Source organism: Equus przewalskii, chromosome 1, assembly GCF_037783145.1.
Source record: "Equus przewalskii isolate Varuska chromosome 1, EquPr2, whole genome shotgun sequence".
NCBI lineage: Eukaryota > Metazoa > Chordata > Mammalia > Perissodactyla > Equidae > Equus > Equus przewalskii.
The window spans coordinates 172,210,417-172,226,575 of record NC_091831.1 but is presented as its reverse complement, the minus strand read 5'-3'; the positions used below and the strand labels follow the sequence as shown (position 1 = coordinate 172,226,575).

General features: G+C 44.0%; 2 long non-coding RNA genes across 2 annotated transcripts in view; both read left to right on the top strand.

The window, feature by feature from the left end:
• The window catches only part of LOC139078079 (uncharacterized), a 55,762-nt gene extending 41,557 nt beyond the window's left edge, over positions 1–14,205 (top strand). Inside the window, exon 4 of the long non-coding RNA XR_011530835.1 lies at positions 13,589–14,205. This is a non-coding gene — a long non-coding RNA (uncharacterized lncRNA). The remainder of the gene's footprint in view (positions 1–13,588) is intronic.
• Positions 474–4,358, top strand: LOC139078082 (uncharacterized). Its single transcript, XR_011530841.1, has 3 exons — positions 474–739; positions 3,208–3,832; positions 4,220–4,358. It is a non-coding gene; the product is annotated as an uncharacterized lncRNA (long non-coding RNA).
• Positions 14,206–16,159: the final 1,954 nt, after the last annotated feature.

Below are 16,159 nucleotides of genomic sequence, written 5' to 3'. Positions count from 1 at the left end.
CTAAAGAAGGACGCAGAGGACTTGCTGTCAGAGAGACAGGGAGTCTAGAGTGGCTCAGGGTCATGGGAGTCTTGGGCGGAGAGGATTTTTAAATGTATCTAACGCTACAGAGAAGTCAGGAAGGTTAAAGACTGTTACGCAGCCATTGGATTTGGTGATGGGACCAGCAACAACAACCTCTAAAGAGCAATTTTAACTGGATGGTGAGGACGCAAAGAGTTAAGGATTATACAATCCAGTGTGACCGTGGGTGGTGAGGCAGTGGAAACAAGTATGGACTAGCTTCTCGACAATTCGAGGAGTAAAGGGAAAGTGAGAGATAGGCTGGTACCTTAAGGGAACAGCAGGGTCAGGAGAAGGTTGGTGGTTTTTTGAATGACCAAATGCTTCACTCATATACACCTCTCATCACAAAAGACTGACGAAACGTAGCTATGCCACGGTTGCTGGGCACTGGGATAATGTATACAGTCAACATTCTGAAATGCTTCTTAAAAGAGCACTTGAATCATAACCTAAATTTTTAGGAGGGGCAGTGATTTCTTATCCACCATATCTTGATCAAACTTCAGATAGCCTTAACCTAATATTTGAAAAGTGAATAGTTTAAACTCATTTGTTAAGCTGTTCCTTTGCAGTGGGGTAATAACCAAACAGTGACAACCAAACAGAGAATTTTGTAAGCAGAACACCTCTGCCGGCAGCGGCAACCCAGGGTGGCAGCTGTTCTGGATGAAAGGTAAGGGCTTGACATTGAGAAAACAGAGGGGAGGCTGAAGGGGGAGGGGGAGGGTGAGGATGGTGCCCAAGTCTTAGACTGTAAGTGTAGAATTTAGGACAGTACTTCAGGTAATAGAGCAATGGAGCCAAGAACTTCCTGGTGACTTCTAGAAACACAAACACACACACACAGCCCTGTGCTACTGGAGGTCTGCATCCATGTGTGCCTGCTGAGGCTCAAGCTTGCCCACACCTGAGATCATTCCGCTTTTGGGGAGCAAGCAGACAAGAAGCCCTGAACTGTTTCCGCAGATTCTTCACTTGTCTCAGTCTAAGGGTCTGCTGCCCAGATGGTTCATGACCTTGCTGCCCTCTCACTACCTCCTTCATTTCTGGGTCCTGGCTTCCTCTCATTCCCCGCTGCAGATGCTTGCCCTATAGAGGCTTGTTCCCTCCATCGCTCATCCTTGGAGGCTTCTCCCCGCCTTGCCACTTCACCCATCACCCTTGCCCTGCCTGCCTCTCCAAGAACCAGTGCTAGCTCATTGGGCCAGGGATAAGCTAACAACAATGTCAGCAAACTTTAGTGAGTGTCAAGTCTGTGCCAGGCACTGCTCCAGCTGCTTGATATGAATTATCTCATTTGCATGTTAACAACTCTTTGAGGTGATGGGTTTCCAGATGAGGAAACAGGAACAGACAGTTTAAGCAACTTGTCCAGGTCACACATCTAGGAAGTTTCAGAGCTGAGAGTCTGGCTTCAGAGTCCGAGTTCTTAACCCTTATATCATATTGCCTCATCTATAAGTTTAGATAAAAAGGACCAGGAATACAGACAATTTGTCTACACCATGAGAGAGCAGAAGCCCTGGCAGATGCTGGGTATCAGAAGCATAGAAATCCAGGCCTAGAATCTGGGCAACAGACTCAAGTCCTCCATAGACAGAAGGAAGCTCTACTCCATCCTAGGCCGATAAGGGACTTCCTTCAGAAAAGCCCATCCAGGAGACAGCGGGACAGGGCTGGAGAACGAGAAAACACCTGGTGGGCCAGGAAAGGGGGAGAAGAGGGTTGAACCTGCCCAATCCAATGGTTCCCATTGTCTTCCTTGGACTCACGTTAGAAGCCCTGTTATGAATTGAAGAGTGTCCCTTCCAAAGATGTTAAAGTCTTAGCCCCCAGGACCACCTGTGAATGTGACCTTTTTGGAAATAGGGTCTTTGCGTATGACCAAGTTAAGATGAGGTCATTAGAGTAGGTCCTAATCCAAGATGACTGAGTCCTTATAAAAGGGGGAAATTTGGACTCAGAGACAGACATATACGCAGGAAGAACTCCATGTGAAGATGAAGGCAGAGATCGGGGTGATGCATCCACAAACCAAAGGAAACCAAAGATTGCCAGCAACCCACCAGAAGCTGGGAGAGAGGCATGGCACAATTTCTCCCTCACAGCCCTCAGAAGAAACCAATCCTGCTGACACCTTCTATTGGACTTCTGGCCTCAAGAACTGTGAGACAATAACTCTCTGTTGCTTAAGCCACCCAGCATGTGGTACTTTGTCCTGGCAGCCTCAGCTAACTAATACAAACCCTAGAGCCAAGATCCCAATTCTCTGCCCAGCTCAGGTCCGGCTGAAAGGCTGTGGGCTGTGGTTCACACTTACAAGGCATAAGGCTCTCTCAGGGACCCCTCTTTCCCATGATGGAGACTCTGGAACAAACAAGAAGGGGAGGGAAGAGAAGAGATTGTTGCAAGGAACTGCAGCCTTCCAGAAGATAGATGCTCATTAGAGCAGTGTTTTCCGACTTAACACGAACTCAGCTGGTATTGTGCCAGCCATCAGCTGGTAGATCCTGCCATCTGTCCCCAGCAACACAAATCTGCAACAGCTTCATTTGAAGAAATAATACAGTGACTACAAATCAGCGCATTTCAACATCCTGCATTGCAGAGCAGGTGGACTAGTTAGGACGGGCTCTGCGTCATTCCGAGGAGCTGCCGGACCTTCACGCACACCTCCACCTCCCAAACTGGACTTTTCAAAAGATATAGAGAACTAGGGGCCAGCCCAGTGGCATAATGGTTAGGTCCGCACACTGCTTCAGGGGCCCAAGGTTCGCAGGTTCGGATCCCAGGCGTGGATGTACACACCACTCATCAAGCCGTGCTGTGGCATACAAAATAGAGGGAGACGGGCACAGATGTTAGCTCAGCAAAAAGAGGAGGATTGGCAACAGATGTTCGCTCAGGGCCAATCTTCCTCACTGTAAAAAAAAAAAAAAAGGATATAGAGACTGGGAATACATTCATATCCCTAGAAATTGGTAGTCATGGAAAAGCCCTGTGAAATAAAAGTAGGAAAGGTTGGTGTTTTATTTTCATGATCTCTATACCACTTGCAAGGCTACACTTGTAAGGATGAGAGCTTCGGTACACACGTGGCTTGCATTCTGATCTCTCTAGTTCTCTTTTCCACTCTTCTAGGACATTGGAATATGTAGGGCCAGCTCTGTAGGGTTAGCTCTGGCAGAACACAATGCTTCAACTCTTCTTAGTAGCAGAATGCATCCAAGCCTTCAGTTTGTGAACACGTGCCATTACGTGGGAATTTGAACAAAATGGGACATTGGAATCTGCAAACATACTGGTATCCACGAGGAGATTTCAAAGTCTCACAGGATGCTGCTGTCACAACCACCCCCTAAGGCCTGCGAGGACTCTGGGCACAGCCATGTGAAAGCCAGCAATGCTGAAACTCCCAGGCTGTGCCTGGCACGTTGACAAGCTTCATCCAAGTCAAGGTTTGGGCATCAGCTGTGCCTGAGGCTCAGATCAAGTTGGAGTTCACAGTCTCAAATCCAGTTTCTCTGGGACAGAGAAACAATTCTGAACCTGGTCTCGTCGAAAGGCATCCAGGCCTTCCTTTTCTGTTGGGCAATAAAAATTTGCCGCTAACATATCCATATACTGCCAATCACCAGAGCACATGCTTCTTCTAGTGGCAAGAAGACTGCCCGGGCATCAGGAGGCCCGGACCCTGGGCAGCTCCACCTCCCTGGGCCTCTTTCCTCATTCGTGAAAGTTGGACTTGTACACAACAGCCTCAAAGGTAAACTCTAATTTTAAAATTTCACAATTTTGTCTCTAATCCCAAAGGACTCACATGATTGAACAAATAATATGTGATTTTTTTTAGCATATTTTCAAGTAATCATTTCAGAAATCAGAAAGAACAAAATTATTCCTATTATCACTTTGTGATCTAATTTAGATTATGAGCATCTTATGATAAATTATCTAAGTGACTATTAACACTGAATAAAAATTCTAATAATAGTAATACAATGATGCAATATTGTTCAATACCCATAATAATCAAATAAACATCTGTTTGGCAAGCTATCAGTGGATGTGAATTGGGAGTGGAGTGAGAAGGGAGGGCATAATTACTCAGGTTAGGGCCAATTCTTTGTTTCAATTGTTCTTATAATTTCAGTGGAGGTTTTGCAATATTCCTGCCCAGAGCTGCTGTGTCATTTTCTCAGATATTGTCAAAATGGCTGCCTTGCTCCATCCCAGAAGAAAAAATGTTTCACCTAAGTTCAAAACATCCATTTTTATCTACAAAGTTTATGGTAACATTTGCTATTATTATTAGTATCGTTGAAAATTAATGGTGCAATATTCAATATTTTCAGTGGTGGAAGCTATAGAACTTTTACCTTTTTCCCGAGGGAGGAACACAATATGGCCCTGATTACCTGCCCATTGTGTGGGACAGCCAGGGCTTTCAGTGAATGGACTTTCCGCTGACAAGCTCTTAAAAGGTTGTATGCTGGGCCCTCAGCCCTTGAGCATGGTGAACATTTGCCATGGATAGCAGCCTTGAAAACCCTATGTCCCATAACAAAAGGGTATTTTCCCCTTTTACAGGTGTCAGCCTGGTACCACAGACAAGTTCCTTTCAGAGCACAGCGTACATAAAGCCTGTAATTATCAGCTGCAGGTAGTGGCCACCTGCTCATGGAACACACAGAAATGGAAAAAATGTGGAAGAATCTGCAGCAAGAATTTTCCTTTTGAATCGGGCCTGAGAGGCCCTGCCTCTGAGGGTTTTAGAATAGATATGACTTTCAATCAGCCACCTTTTGCTTACTGAACTGGCAATTTCAGAGTCAAAAGGTAATCATAAACAGACAGTTATGGCTTCTAGAACTTTCCTCACATATTCAGCCAGGGCACAGCTCCATCACATTTCACGCTACCATATTTTCTGGGCTAACCGCATGCCACTTTCAGAGCTATGACACGTTTGTTTGGTATTCAGGTTGGTGTTTGATTACATAGTAGATGCTGTTGTGTGTGGCCCAGATCCCCTTGGAGGACCAAGGTAGTTATTCTCTCAGCTGCCGGGAGTGTTGCCTGCCGGAGATCTATAGCTGAGCCCCTCCCAGGAATTGCCTTCAGCCTAAGGGAGCTGCCTCGCACAGGTTGCACCCCCTGCCTGTGGTAGCCCATATCAGTGATTGGTCTTCACAGGGATAGAAGGCCCGCCCCCTTATCTCAATTCTAGAAAGCTCTGAAGAGTCACTCCAGGTTCAGAGCTCCCCTGGGGATCAGCTGAAGTCTCTCTTTTGACTGAACGAAATTTGACTTTTCCTTTTGCCGCACCTTGCCTCCCTCACTCCCTTAAAGATTTTGTCAGGGCATTCTCCAAATGAACTACCTGTATGCAACCTAAAATAGATTTAGAAGAAATTTTATGTTTAAAATCTTTTTTAAGAGAAAAACATAAAAAAATCAGATGACTGATCAGACATTTCAATGACTATCTCACATTTAGGCTCCTGGAATGAAAGGACCCAGCTATCCATTGCCAGCTCCCATGTGATCCTAGTCTGGGATAATTTGGGACTTGCTGAATCCACTGAACTTTGTCTACAACTCTTAGGACTGGGCAAAGCTGAAAGTCAGCTTTCTACCCACATCGTTCCTGTTGTCTCTAGTCCCTTCAAGATCTCTAAAATAAGTCTTAAAATACTATTTGGATGAAATTCCTTCTGCTTCAAGAGGATATGGCAGACACTAAGCTGCCATTTATCCTGCTCCCTGGATGCCGGGGAGATGGATCTGCACATAGAGAAGGCCTGAAGTCATGTCTAATCCATTCTGACCTCAGGGTCGGGGCGGGAGTGTCAACTCTTGCTTGTCTCCAAGCCAAAGAAACTGAGCAGGCCAGTCACTTCTACAGATGGCCCTGGGGATTTATCCTTCCCTAGGAGGCGCTCAATACTACTTGGAAGGTAATCAATTAAAGCTAGCAAAGCTCTCAGATTCCCTGAGAACTGATCCTAGTTTCCTCAAGTCACGTGTACCGGCGCTATGTGAGACCGGGCTAGGGCAGGTAGTGCATTCTCCAAGACCAGGGTCAGGAACGTGAATGAGGGCACAGGTGCTTACTTGGCTGCCCTCTATTTTATGCTATTAAGTAGAGATTGAGTTGATGTGCACTCAACTGTGCCCCAAAAGGTTCTGTTCTCTTTTTAGGACTCAACAAATCACACTGAAAGGGCTTCCTGTTCCTCGCAGAGTTAAAGGGATTCCGAGTGGCAGTCTTTCCCTGCCACTGTCAAACATTTATTGAGTTCTAGCTGTATGAGAGAGAAAGCCCCCGACCCCTACAAGTGTAGTGCAAGAAACAGGACACATATAGTTGTATCAGTACTTTCCGCCACCCATTGATTGTTTTCAGACCATTGCCGAAATTGCCCATAATGCTGCACGTTTTGGAATACCAGATTTATGGGTGATACTCATTGACCCAAGCATTCTTCTGGAACAGGTTCTTTGTCTTTGTGTTCTCCCTCAAAACTATTTTATTCATTTATTATTTTTTATTATTGTTCACTGACTATTGTGGCAAAACACCCTCTTCTGCCTATCAGGAAAACTTCTTGCATTTTTTTTTTAAAAACCATTCATCTATTTTTAAAATTGGTGATACATTCATATGATCCAAACATCAAAAATTATAAAAGATACATAATGAAATCTCTGCCTGCCCCTATTCCTCATCTGCCCAGTAAAAATCTTCATTTCACCCTCGAACTCCCAAAACTGGGTAGTTTTTCCTATCCTTTTTACATGGTAGCATAATATATACACTTCTTTGAACTTTGCCTTTTTCATCTAATAATATGACTTGGAGATCTTTTTTTAGTTACTTGACATCCAATAAGAATTATTCTTCATCAAGAATAAGAATATTTACTAGGAGCCTTTAGGAATTGCTGGGAACTTGCAAAGATGGTATAATATGGAAAAGTTGAGAAGTTTCTTGGGGTTGGGCTTGATGTAGATGGAGCTAGGCATCTTACCTTTCTCAGAAGAGATTTAATGACTGGTAGAAATACTGAAGAGGAAGAAAAAAGGATAAGAGCAAATCTGCCAAGGCCATAGCATGGGAAAAAAGGAAAAATAAGGGCCGAGAGCCAACTGTGCCAATGTCTAGAGTGGAAGCCACACAGCCTGAGTTAAGAGCAAGACAGTTGACCAGGGCATAGGTGGCCGGTAGGGCAAGGGTAAGGTTATGGCCTCTGAGCAGCCCTAGATCAACACCAGATAGAAAGGAAGACAGGAATGTCCAGATGGCCCCAGTCACAGGAGGGAATGCTGGATCTCTATTCAGAGAGAGAGGGATCAAAGCACAGGCTTTGAAGTCAGTGTTGCATTCAAACCCCATGTGAGTCAAGCACTTTAGGTAAGTTACTTCATTTCCCTAAGTTTTCTTATCTGTGAAATAAGGATAATAATAACAACCACTTATAGGGCGGTCCTAGAGATCAAATGACGTAACCTATAAAAAGTGCTCAGCATAGTGTCTGGCACATCTCAGTGGATCAGTACATTTGCAGTTGCATTATAACTATTAAGGTTAATAGGGGAAATTTCCTAGAGGCCAGAGAGAGGGAGACACCAGCCACGAGGTGAGAAAAGTTTCTGCCTCAGATGGAGTCGTGACCTCAGGGCCTCGGGTGAGGAGGGCTTCTTCTCCCTTCTTCTCCGAGGACTAGGAACCAGGAGGCTCCAAGAGGTGATGGAGTGAGCACAGCCTGAGGGTCAAGCAGGAACGACCTTACTTGCCACATGAGGTGAAGGTCACTAGCAAGAAGTGACTAGTTCTTCCTGGGACTGGAGAGGTAGACAATGACTTTAAAAATGGTACGCCTGGAAGAGGAATGATTTTTGCTTACAGCAGATTACCTAAAGTTGTTTGGAGAATTGAATTAAGTACAATAACTGCAAATGCTGATGCAATAGGAAAAAAACATTATTGTTAACACACACACCCACCCGCCGTCTTTGAAAGGCATGTGTCAGCACTGCCTGGTGGTCTTATGGTTAGGATTTGGCACTGTCTCATGAAAAGCTTGTGCCTAATGTGGGCTCTGATAGGCGTGGGCATGGAAGTCTGGAGAAAGAAGCTGGGGAAGGGATGAACTGTTCTGCGTAATCTAAGGAGGATGCTTGTGAGGCTGAAGCACAGCGGGGAAGAAAGGACCTCAGGGAACAAACGTGTCTGATGAGGACTGAGAAGTGGTCCACCCTTCCTGATATCCCTACAAAATCTCCAGTGAAATCCACCTAATCCTGTGGTGTGAACGAATCCTTTCTGGGGGAAGGTAAGAGGTGCCGAGCTCTGTGTTAATATTGGTGAAAGGTGAAAACAGAGACTGCATCTGGGGAAAGCTGCCATCAAATTCCCTGCCATTCTTTATCCTGTGACCATCCGTCCATCCCTTCAATCAGGCCACCGCGGGGCTTGCTTCTTTGACTGCAGATGCATCAGGCAGAAGGTTGAGGAGAAGAAATGCTCCTGAGGCTATTCATTCAAGCAACAAATATTAATTTAACACTTATCACGTGCTGGCTGCTGTGCCACGAACCAAGGACACAATGATAACAGAGATATGGTCTTTGTTATCAAGACACTCTCAGTCTAACGAGGAAGAAGGATGAGAAACAGCGTGACAAGTGATGTGATGGGATCATGCAGAAGGAGCTATGGGAAAACATAAGGATGGTGCCAGGAAAGACCCTAAAACAAAGAGAAAACCCAGCGCTGATGAGAAAATCATAAATGAGTAAAACGTTACCCTGGAAAACATTAGTATTGCCTTTTGAGGTGACCATCCAAAATGAAGCAATTAGACACAACCCTTCAGAGAAAAGGCGGAAGTATCTGATTACTATTCTTTTGTTTTCCTGTTTTCTTCTTTTTTCCCCCACCCATCTCATTTCATGGTTTCTGTATTTTGTTTCCACAGGAAATTGCCCCAGAAAGAAATGATGAAAAGTACTAGAGAACTGGTGGATTTTCAAAAGCAGGTTGAAAGGAAAGAGGTGGTTAATTAACAAGCAAAGAATAGATTCTTGAGATGACAGTTTACTTCTATCCAAGCACAATGAAGCAGGTAGCCAAACGGACTTCATAATGAGCTTGCTTCTTTACTATTATTTTAAATAATAGAATTTGCATAAGCCCAGAGATAAGGATTTCAGAACAAAGAAATGTATGTATTTTGGATGTATTATTTATTCTTTTTTCAATTATTTTATTGAGGTCATAATGGTTTATAACGTTGTATCATTTCAGGTGTACATTATTATTTATCAATTTCTGTATAGACTGCATCGTGCTCACCACTAATAGTCTAATTTTTCTCCGTCATCATATATATGTGCCCCTTTATCCCTTTCACCCATTCCCCCAATCCCCTTCCCCTCTGGTAACTACTAATCTATTCTCTTTATCTTTGCATTTGTTTATCTTCCACATATAAGTGAAATCATATGGTGTTTGTCTTTCTCTGTCTGGCTGATTTCACTTAACGTAATACCCTCAAGTTCCATCCATGTTGTTCAAATGGGATGATTTTGACATTTTTGTGCTTGAGTAGTATTCCATTGTATACATATATCACATCTTCTTTATCCCTTCATCAGTCATTGGGCACTTGGGTTGCTTCCGCGTCTTGGCTATTGTGAATAATGCTGCAATGAACATAAGGGTGCATAGATCTCTTTGAATTGTTGATTTCAAGTTCTTTGGATAAATACCCAGTAGTGGAATAGCTGAGTCATGTGGTATTTCAATTTTTAATTTTTTTTTTTAAAGATTTTATTTTTTCCTTTTTCTCCCCAAAGCCCCTGGGTACATAGTTGTGTATTCTTCGTTGTGGGTTCTTCTAGTTGTGGCATGTGGGACGCTGCCTCAGCGTGGTCTGATGAGCAGTGCCATGTCCGCGCCCAGGATTCGAACTAACGAAACACTGGGCCGCCTGCTGCGGAGCGCGCGAACTTAACCGCTCGGCCACGGGGCCAGCCCCTCAATTTTTAATTTTTTGAGAAATCTCCATAGTGTTTTCCACAGCGGCTGCACCAGTTTGCACTCCCACCAGCAGCATATGAGGGTTCCCTTTTCTCCACATCCTCTCTGACATTTGTTATTTTTTATCTTGTTAATTATAGCCATTCTGACAGGTGTAAGGTGATATCTCATTTTGGTTTTAATTTTGCATTTCCCTAATCATTAGCAATGCTGAGCATCCCTTCATATCCCCGTTGGCCATCTGTATTGGATGCATTATTTTATATAGAGTACTATTATCAGTAAGAAAAGGGAGACGAAGTGACTAAATTAATGAGACATTTGATAATTACCATAACAAAATTTATATATTTCAGATGAGCAGTGATCTTTGACATACAGGTTTGAGAAGATATATATTTATTTCAGCATTTCTGAAACTGATCAAAACATTTTTGAGATTTTCTTTAGAGTCAGTTGCAGTTTAAACCAAAAACCAGCAACGTGCTTATACACTACTTAGAAGTGGTGGTGCAGTGGGAAGAGTCAGAAAGACTAAGTTCCAGTCCTGGCTCTGCCATTTATTAACTGTGTAACCTTGGAAAAGTTTAGCCTCTCTGTGTTACAATACCCTCATCTCTAAAACGGGAATAATAATGTCAAAATATTCAAAATTTCTAGGAGTAATGAGATGATGCAAGTATCTAGCATTGTGATTGGCACATAGTAGCTGCTCAATAAATCTTCCCTCTCCTCCCTACTTATGGTCAAGTTTTATTTTTTTTAAGGATTGGCACCTGAGCTAACATCTGTTGCCAATCTTCTTTTTTTTTTTTTTCTTTTCTTCTTCTTCTCCCCAAAACCCCCTAGTATGTAGTTGTATATTCTAGCTGTAGGTCCTTCCAGTTCTGCTATGTGGGACACCGCCCCAGCATGGCTTGATGAGTGGTGCCATATCCATGCCCAGGATCTGAACCAGTGAAACCCAGGGCCGCTGAAGTAGAGCATGCAAACTTAACCACTCGGCCACAGGGCCGGCCCCTGTCAAGTTTTATTTTGACCAAAAATATTTTCAGACAATTTATTATTCTTAAATATTAAAGCTTTTCCCTCATTGAGGATCTGTAAAGAATATGCTATCAATTCAATTTCTAGGAATTTATTTCTAGAAATACTCAAACCAATGTGCAATGAATATTTATAAGAATATTAATTACAGCATTGTTCATAAGACAGAAAGAATTAGAAAAACAGCCCAGTGTTCATCAGTAGACGATTGCTTAAATAAATCAGTGAATGGTTATGCAGTCTTTAATCGAATGTTATGTCTATACTAACATGGGATGATATCTCAAAGACCTATTTCTCAAGCATGTTGTTGAATATTATGCATAATATGTTCCCATTCCTGTTAAAAATGGTATGTGTAAACATATACATTTAAAAAACCCTGGAAGGGCCAGCCCTGGTGGCCTAGTGGTTAATTTCAGTGCACTGGGTTTCAGCGGCCTGGGTTCGGTTCCTGTATATGCACCTACACCACTCATCTGTCAGTAGACATGCTGTGGTGGCGACTCACGTACAAAAAGAGGAAGATTGGCAGTGGATGTTAGCCTAGGGCAAATGTTCCTTAGCAAAAGAAAACGCTGGGAGTATAAGCCCTAAACTGTCAACAGTATTTAGTGTGGGGGATGATGGTGGAAGACTTTCATTTTTTAAATTGTATGTTTGTGTAATATTCAACTGTTTGCCATAAGTATGTACATGTATTACTTTTGTAATTAGAAAACAAGGGAAAAAGAGGGAGGGAAATAATACCTCCAGATTCTGAAGAAAATGCCAGTAAAAGGGAATTATAAATGTTTTAAGCAATGGCTATATTCAGAAGTAGTTACTCGGCACTGGGAATCTAATGCTCATCTGGAGAGCTTATGGATCCTGGCATACTGCGAAAGAATAAGGCCCCCCAGTTTAGAGCCATATCTAATGTTATGACTACTACACACACTCTAGTTTCATACCGAAACTACATATATAATATGTATATATTATATATAGAGTACAGTTATGCTTTCTGTGTCAGTGCTGTATGATTTAGGGGTCCTTGGGAAGGCCTCCCTGCCAATAGCTCCCTTAGTAGCTTGTTAGGATATCAGAAAGCCCATCGTTAGGGAGTTTAATTTCTCCAGATTAAGGGATTATCTGACCTTAAAATTCTGCACTGAGGCCCCCTCTTATGTGCTCCTACAGCATGCTGTGTACCTCTGTCAGAGGGTTTATATGGATTATAATTGTCTATTTTCTGTTTTCCCAAGACTCAGCTCCTTCTAGAAGGAACTATGTCTCGATAGCTCTGTTCCCCCATGCTTTCCACAAGGCCAGGCGCAAAGAAGGCTCTCAGGATGCTCATCAATGGAACGAATGGTCCTAAAGACGTCACATAAAGACTGAACCTGTTGTTTCTACTCCAACTATTGTGACGTTGCATTGAGGAAGTCTATGTGGTGTTTTGTAAACTATGAACCACTGTACAAATGCACATTATTTCTATTGGAATGCAAATTTTTTTCTCAGATAATTTCCAAGGTGTGTATTTTGATGAGTGGAGGATTGATATCGCGTCTTCTCTACCTGACAATGGTAAAAATTTCTGATCCGACCTCTACCTGCTTGCATCCCAAAGAGTTCAACTTCTCACAGCAAGAAGGAGCCCTGGGGACAGAAATTAACAAGGAAATGTCCCCCTTCTGTAAAAACAGGCATGAGTGAATGTTGGGCCAGGATTACATGGGAGCAAGGTGCAGGAAAACACATAGAGCCTGTCCTGACAGCTTCAAACAGCACTTTTCATCCATCCCAGGCTTTGGCCAATGACACTTCTTTATATGAGATGGAGTCTTTGGCTCAGGGCTTTTGTTCTTGTGAAAGGCATGGCTTTGCTCTCTAGGTTGCAAAGAAAATGTTTTAATACTGGAATTTTTGTCATTAGTTTCCCAGGAAACCATTTTGGTTCTGATGCTAATTTGTGTACCTGACTGTTTTAATTGAACATGGGGCCTAGGGGAGGAGAAGCAGAGGGAAAGACTGCTTTGGGATACTGCCCACGAAGAGGGTGCCAGGCTGGCAGTGCCAAGTCGACTCCAGCTCCACCCTCCACTAGGTGACAGTTGGCACCAGCCTTCTCAATTGAGGTCACCAAAGTGTGAGGCCAGGAGATGGAGACTCATTTCTTTTCTTAGTTCTGACCCCAAGAGAGTAGGGGCTGGGCCCAGCAAACACTCACTGTGGTCTGAGTTAGAGGGAGCCAGCCGACAGGCCTGAGCAAGACAAACAGCTCATGTCTTGGAAGTGTTCTAAGTTTCCTGCTTAAGACATTTTTGTATCTCCTCCCTCAGAAGGAATGATGTCCCCAGAGGGTGTGGATACCTGGAGCTTGCCTCTGCCAAGGCATCTACAAATGAACCGTGTTTACATTTCTGTGGCTTTTTCTTTTAGTGACTAGAGCCTCCGTGACGATGGCATTGGAGGGTGTGGCTTTGCACACCAAAGAATGCAGCACTCTCACCACGCCTTCAGTGTGCCCTAAAGAGGGAACAGAGTACCTGCGCACTTCAGCTCCAACCGCCTGGTGGAGAAGGAGGCTTGTTAGCTGCTGACAGTCCTGAGCCTCCTCACTGGCCGCACATGGCTCGCACGCAGGACCCTCACGGTCAGACCTGGCCTCACAGCCCTGCACAGTGCACGAGGAGACCAAAGCTAACAAGGTCTTGGTAAAAACCATTCCAGTGCCATGTGGCCACCAAGAATGAACCCTGGACTAGAATGCAGCTTCCTTCATGTGCAAAGTTTCTCCCATAGAGCTGGAGAGCATCCTCTCTATTCTAGAACCGTGCTGTCCAATGTGGTAACCACTAACCCTGTGTGCCTGTCGAGTGCTGGAAATGTGGCTGGTCTGGTTTGTGACATGCTGTTAAGTGTAAAATACACACTGGAATTTGGAAGACTTGATATGAGAAAAGAATGTAAAATATCTCAATAGGTTTTACATGGATTACACATTGACATGATAAAATTTTGGACAGATTGAGTAAATAAAAATGTATCAGAATTAATTCACTTGGCTCTTTGTGCTCTTTTTACTATGGCTACTAGAAAATTAAAAATTACATACGTGCTCAGATTACACTTCGATTGGACAGCGTTGATCTAGAGTGAGTACCGTACCACTCATTCGTTCCCTCAGCCGATGTTTATTGAGCACCTAAGGTGCTGAAATACATGAGACCAGGCTCTGCTCCCAGACGCTCCAGTCTAGGGGAGGGGCAGGGATTTAGACAGCAGTAGCCTGGGGTGAGAACTGAGCAGAGTAGGGTGCACCATGCTGTGGGAGGCTCGCAGAGAGAGACACTCTGGTGGAGCGCATCATGAGGGAAGTCTTCAAGGAGGAGGGGAACCTCAGGATACAGAGGGGTTTTAGCAGTCAGAGGACAAAAAGGCAATGACGTGTCAAGAAGCACACATGTGGGACATGCCTGGCAAGTGCCAACAAAACCCAGTACTTTAGCTGGGTGCGGCTCTAAGTACAAATGGGTAGTAGGTGGCAGAGATGAGGCTGAAAAGATAGGCCCAGGTTCCAGGTTCTGCGGGGTCTCTCATGCCGTGAGGAGTTTGCACCTACACTGTGGATCAGGGGATGTCTAACTGGAACGTGCTGACGAATCACTTGGGAGCTTTTGAAAATGCCACGTACCCGGAGACTTTGATCCTCATGAGTTAGGCCTTGGAATCAGCATTTTCAAAATCAGCATCCCAGATGACTCTAATGCAGACCCCACTTTGGCAATATCAGGAGTCATTTTGTTTGGGGGTGGGGTGAGGAAGAGAATGCTACTGGAATCTAGTGGGTTGAAGCCAGGAATGCTGCTAAACATTCTATAATGCACGGGACAGCTCTCTCCCCCAAAAAGAAACTATCTGGTCCAAAATGTCAACAGTGTCGCCATGGAGAAATCCTGACTGAGCCAAAGGAAGCCCCAGGGCCAATCTACATCCAGTGCAGTGGTGCAAAAATCTGGCCCCTTTGCCTCAATTTGGGATAACTCAGAAGGGCCATCCCAGCACCAGCACTTCTGATGGGCTTGGCTGAGCTCTCTACTGCAACTACATTGCAGTTCAATTTCTCCTTCTGCCCGGTCCTGCTTCCCTCACTTTCTTACAGGTGTTGTTTCAATGAATCTGCAAATAAATATCCTGCATGCAAATCTCTGTCCGAGTCTATTTCTCAGGAACCCGACCTAAGAGAGTTGGCACCAGGAATGGTCCTAGGAAACTGAGTGTAAAATAGGATTTTGAAGCTGGCTTACACAGTGTCCAACCGATAATCAGAACCCCATAACTGGCGGTAAGTGAAGCACTGATAGGCCCTGGTGTGCTATACCAATGCAATTCTTAGAACTTTTATAGGTAGTGAACTGAATGAGACGCCAGTAGAAGGGAATGTACTGGCTGGTACAAAATCTCTGTTTGAGAGGAACAAGAAAAGTACTCCCTATAAGAACTATGGAATCAATTGACTGTCACCGGGTATTATCAATATATTTGAGAAAGACAGTGAAAGGCAGAGAGATAATTAGTCACAAATTTAGGACAAAGTGTGAATGTCAGAGGGCCTCCTTGGCTGTGTAAAGTTTCTCATTTCCTATTTCTGGAGGCAGAAGATACTGAGGATCAGAACCTGGACTTAATTTTTAAGGGTAGAAAAAGAAGGTTGACTTCTTAACCCCAGTGAGTCTGCTGTACAAAGATCAGAGTGCTGATGACAAAGAGTGAGGTCCAGGGACTTGACATGGGGACACCTGGGTCATTGCACTCATAACATTAAAAGCACAGATGAGTCTGAGCCCTCTAGGCCTGCAAAAGGGAACAAACTCCTCCCTGCTAAAGGCTAGTGCCCCTCACCCCTCACCTGAAGACGATGCAGAGGCCTCTGCTTGCTAGATCACACAAGTCCTGCTCAGGATGAATGTCCACCTTCCTCCTTGCCACCAGACCTATAACTAGGGTCAA